We start from the raw sequence: 6,000 nt of genomic DNA, 5'->3' as shown, positions 1-6,000 counted from the left end.
AGCCAGAGCCTTTAGCTATCAGGCTCCTCTCCTGTGGAATCATCTTCCTGTTACGGTCCGGGAGGCAGACACCGTCTCCACATTTAAGACTAGACTTAAGACTTTCCTCTTTGATAAAGCTTATAGTTAGGGCTGGCTCAGGCTTGTCCTGTACCAGCCCTTAGTTAGGCTGACTTAGGCCTAGTCTGCCGGAGGACCCCTCTATAATACACCGGGCCCCTTCTCTCCTTCTCTCTCTCTCTCTCTCTCTCTCTCTCTCTCATATTCTATTACTGCATCTAGCTAACCCGGCCATTCTGGATGTCACTAACTCGGCTTCTTCTCCGGAGCCTTTGTGCTCCACTGTCTCTCAGATTAACTCATATCACAGCGGTGCCTGGACAGCGTGACGTGTGTGGTTGTGCTGCTGCCGTGGTCCTGCCAGATGCCTCCTGCTGCTGCTGCCATCATTAGTCATTAGTCATACTTCTTCTGTTATTATACACATATGATTATTGTCACACATGTATACTGCCAGGTATTAATACATACTTTCAACATATTGTACCGCAGTAACCAGAACTATAACTATAATATTATTACTTCCATTAATGTTGTTGTAAGATACTGTCATTACCTGCATATCTCTCTCTCTCTCTCTCTCTCTCTCTCTCTCTCCCTGTGTCATATGGATTACTGTTAATTTATCATGTTGATCTGTTCTGTACGACATCTATTGCACGTCTGTCCGTCCTGGAAGAGGGATCCCTCCTCAGTTGCTCTTCCTAAGGTTTCTACCGTTTTTTTTCCCCCGTTAAAGGGTTTTTTTGGGGAGTTTTTCCTTATCTGCTGTGAGGGTCTTAAGGACAGAGGGATGTCGTATGCTGTAAAGCCCTGTGAGGCAAATTGTGATTTGTGATATTGGGCTTTATAAATAAAATTGATTGATTGATTGATTGAATGATACTGGTGAACTTTACAACTATAAAGGACTTAAAAAGTTTTCTACTATGAGAGATACATGAATCCTCTGCCATAAACTATAACAGTTGTTGGTTATTTCACATGACAGATCTGTACTTGTGATTTTCCCGGACCTCCTTTCACTGGTATGAAGTGGGCGTGGGTCAGTTGGATGAAGTGACAGTCGGGGCACGTGAGTCATGTTTTGAAACAGACCTGATAAAATGTTGTAAAAGATTTATTACTTTCCAGAAAGTGAGTTTTCCAGGAAGTCAAAGTATCCAAACAGTTGGTGTTGTTGTGAGAATCAGACACAACAGTGCCAGAGGGGAGATGTGGATTTATGATTCATGTCTAACAGAAGGAATTTGTGGGACTGCTGCTTAGGAGACATTTTGTTGATATTGATTGTCTCATTAATCAGATATGAATAAACTGAAATTTTAATTGTTCCCAAAGGAAAATTAGGTAGTATTTTAGGGAGCATTTTGCCCTACTTTGCCCGGCGGTGCAGTGGTTAGCATTGTCACCTCACAGCAAGAGGGTTCCTGGTTCAAAGTTGGCGTGGGGGGTTCAAGCCTGGGGTTGGGGGAGCCATGTCAGCTTTTTCTCCAGGTACTCCAGCTTCCTCCCACAGTCCAAAGACATGCAGGTTAATCGGTGACTCTAAATTGCCCGTAGGTGTGAATGTGAGTGTGAATGGTTGTCTGTCTCTATGTGTCAGCCCTGTGATAGTCTGGTGACCTGTCCAAGGTGAACCCTGCTTCTCGCCCAATGTCAGCTAGGATAGGCTCCAGCCCCCCTGCGACCCCCAACAGGATAAGCTGTTATGGAAAATGAATGAATGAATGTGTAGGTATTAAACCCACTGTCCAGATTTTACTATGTACTAGATTCTTGTCTTCAAAGAATGTAACTTACATATTTGCATTAAAACAGTCCTGAAATATTCCTAATAATTTTCAATATGCACCTCCCATTGCAGTATTATAACTATTAGAAATAAGTTGTTAAGCCTCTGTTAGTTAGAACATCATGTTGAGCTGTTTAACGTGTGAATAGAGACGTCTCAGTCCGCTGCATTCTGATCACGCGGAGGTGAGGGATGCTGCTCAGCTCAGGGTGGTTTAACCAAACAGGCAGACAGACAGACAGAGAGAGAGAGAGAGAGAGATAGAAGGCAGCTCTCTGGGTCTGCGGCGGCATGTGACTGCATGTGGGAGGTAGACAAAACAGCATGATGGTCCTGTGTCTGCAACTTTGAAAAAGCTTTTCCTTGTCTCTCTATTCATGCCGGCCACGTCTTATCTGCGCTGTAGATCTGTGTTGGAACTATTGATTGCAGATGACAGGACCATTTCTAGCAGGGAGATGGGTGGTGTTCAGTATGTAGTGCTATCTTACAAGAACCCTTTACTGAAGACCACTGAAATATTATGTTACCTGTGGCCCAATATTTTCGTCATTCATAAGCTGAAGCTCAGTTTTAGTTCCTATCAGCGATGAGTGCATTTATCAAAGTATGTGTAACTGTAGCCGTAGTAATGAGGTCCAGTGAACCATGAATAACCAGAAATAATTCCTGGAAAGGAAGAGTTTGAGAGTGGCTCAGAGTGGTGGGAGGGGGAATGAAACCACTTCACTGAATACTGAGTATATTCAAAGGAATACTTCACCCACAGAATGACCATATACTGTTTATATCAGTTACAACCCCAACTTCAACTTTATTTTGTCCCTACTGAAAAGAATATTTATTAGCATGTGAACATCCGAATGAAAAAATGTGAAGTCTTTGGTGATTAGACTCGTTCGAGATGGTATGGGTGATAACTCCATTGTCAAATAAGAAATCCCCCGGGGTCTAGACGCTGGTCGTGGTAGAGGTGGTGAAATCTCGATGAGCAAAGGAATGAGCCTTCGTTAAGCTTGTCTTGGACTCTGGATACGATGGCTGGAGATGAACGGGGTGGAGGAGGGTGCGACAGTTCTGCCTAAAATGACAGTCCCCCCATGTTATGTTGAAATTGTGAAGAAACTTTGTTTTTCGGAAGAATCCAAAACGTAGAAAATTCCTGATAAATTAAAGTAAAAGCGGGCTGTGAAACTATATCAAAACATCTGTTTAGAAATTCTCACACAACTCGTGCAGCATAATCCAAGTCTGTGGAGTTAGATTTGTCTCATTAATACCTGTAAATGCACAGAGGGTGATCTACAAATATTTCTTGATCTGCACATGTTTCATAATTATGTGTGTGAACAGATTGACAATCTGTGTGTAAATGTGTAATCTGTAAATATAAAACACATTCCACAAATACAAAAAATATCTGTGAATACATTTAATTAATTTGCAAATAAATGAAAAGCATTTGTGAATATATTCCTAACATTTACAACTTTAGAACAGGCATTTGTGAACTCAGTTTTTATTTGTGAATCGAAAAAATATTTGTGGATCTCAGTTCTATGCGTGTGGATTTGCTTTTTACACACACGAATTTTTGAGACAAACTTTCCGCCAGTCCAAATGAAAATGCACTCGTATCACTCGGCCATCTTCGGATAGCACGTGATCACCCAGCTGATGATGTCATTTCCGCATGTGAAAGTAAGAGCACGCAGTCTTTCTATGAGCTGTTTTTTGTTGTTGTTTTTTTTAATAATAATCAGCGATAAGTAACGTGCATTCATTGTTTTATGTTAATGTCATACAGTGAGTATTAGTGTGTGTTTATTTGTTCTATGTATCTGGCACACACTTTTGTATACATTTCTGTTTGAGTATGAAAGGCACGGTGGCTTGGCTGCTTCTTCAATTGGCAGTTATCAGCCAACTCATCCTTTATATTTACATTTATTCTTTCGAGCAGGATTAAAGTCACAAAGCACTTCACATCTTATTATTAGTGTACTCTTACTAATGTAGTTGTAATGTCTGTGCTGACCACATCATGTTTAGTTAGGTTACATCGTTTCAGTGATGTTACGTTAACTGTTGTAAGATATGACAAGTGGCAACACCCTGGTTAAGGTCTTTGATAGAACAGCTGTTGGTGTTGGTAGCTCTTTTTGTTTAGAAATGTAATATTGTAGTTTTATTGTTCATTGTTGATATGTAGATTGCACAAAGCTAACGTTAACTACTGAAACAGCATCCGTTGCCACGGCAACAGTAAACATTCATGTTGCGGGCTGGGGGGACGAAAGCAGGGTGCAGCATTTTATAAATTGTAAATAGACCAGAAGTCGGTACCATTCAACCTGTCCATCCAACACAGATTGTCGATCTGTTCACACACATAATTATGAAATGTGCGCAGATCAAGAAACATTTGTAGATCACCCTCTGTGCATTTACAGGTATTAATGAGACAAATCTAACTCCATACAAGTCTCCTTTAACCAGTCTTACTCTTGGTACTTCCCAAACACGGGCATTTCTGCTAAAACTTTAGTACTTAAAACACATCTGCACACAAGTAGTACGTGCATTTGAACTCTGCTCAATGTAATGCACGAGTTTGTGCCTAAAGCCTTTGAGTGACTTGACCTATGCCACTGAGCACCCAAACAACCATAGCTCTAAATGCAGAGGAACCAGGCAGCTCCTTGCACCCCCACATGATTAGAAGATCATGGCTGCAGGACCCTCGGCCTTGGGGCTGACAATGAAAAATTCATGCCAGAACCTCCATAGCTACTGGGAAGCTTAATTTATTGACCCGTGGTGGGTCGGTTCACTGTCCGCAGGATAAGCTCTGATGGTGGCCTGGAAATATGCAGTGTGATCAGACTACATCAACTTAATTCCATCATGTTTCCCCAAAAACAGCAGCTAGGCAGCTGTCATAATAATCCCCCCAAAAATGGCCTTTTTTGACAGCCCTAAACCAGCTAATGATGATTTTAGAGACTTAGTTTCCTTTCCCACACACAAACCTGAAAGCAGAGACACTGTTCAGGCCCAGGAGATGGGAGTTGTTTCACATATAGGGGATTCTTGTAAAGCAAGAGCTGCCACTGAAAGACTAGGTAGATTATTTTTAATTTAAATTGACCTGGAGGGTTTTACTGGGCTGCGGCATAACCCCATAAGAGCTCTGCAAGTTCCTTAATTAGATTTGATCTTCCTCATCAGCTCTTGTTTGAGCCCTCAGGGCAGCAGGCTTTGGTTAAAGATGGCTTTCTTCACGCTGTAGCTTGGATTGAATGTGTGCGCCGTGCCTTGCTTGGCTGTGAGCCATTGGTGCCAGAGCCCGTATGAACCGGCAGTGGTGGCTTAGGCCTCGTCTATTGTTGCTCCCTAAATGGTTAGTTAGCCATCTGCTGAGCCAGAGAGGTCACTTAGTTCTTGGCACATGATCTTGTACGTCCATAGTGCACTGAGAGGGAAGTGAGTGAATACAGCAGGGGCCTTGAAGCTCTGAATGGAGGCAACATCTGATAAAGTCAAGTTGTAGAAGCAGCTTTCTATAAGATCACATGATCTTCATCAGCAGATGAAGTTTGCCCGGTTGGGTCAGACCTTTAAAACATGAATTTAGCTTTTTTTTTTTTAGAGATTCATGCACATGGTTGTATTTGGCACCAGTGGCGTTGCCTTAGCTATTTACCACTTTGGCACAGATTAAAATGTCTCAATGATCGTTGGATGGAAATCCATTAGATTTTGTAAAGACATTCATGGTTCCACAGATGATACATCCTAAAGACTTTGGTGATCATCGGATTTTCTTCTCACCCCACTATGAGGTTGACATTTGTAGGTTTAACCATCAGGTAAAAGTTTTAGTTTCTCCAGTACTTTGATTTATGACCAAATACCTGCAAAACTAATGACATTCCCATCAGCCTCAGATGTTGTGTGTGTTAAATTCTAATTAGCCAATGTTAGCATGCTAACACACGAAACCACCTTTCAGCATCAAACTGTAATGCAGCCATACAGAATCTTTCATGGTGTGATGATGAGGGGTAGCATCAGTAAATAACACAGATGGATGGCACCTGTCGCGGTGATATAAAGATAAACTTGATTAATGCCTGCAGGTA

The sequence above is a fragment of the Epinephelus fuscoguttatus genome, linkage group LG10 (assembly GCF_011397635.1).
Source record: "Epinephelus fuscoguttatus linkage group LG10, E.fuscoguttatus.final_Chr_v1".
Taxonomy (NCBI): Eukaryota; Metazoa; Chordata; class Actinopteri; order Perciformes; family Serranidae; genus Epinephelus; species Epinephelus fuscoguttatus.
The sequence above is the reverse complement of the archived record's forward strand: the minus strand, read 5'-3'. Positions refer to the sequence as shown.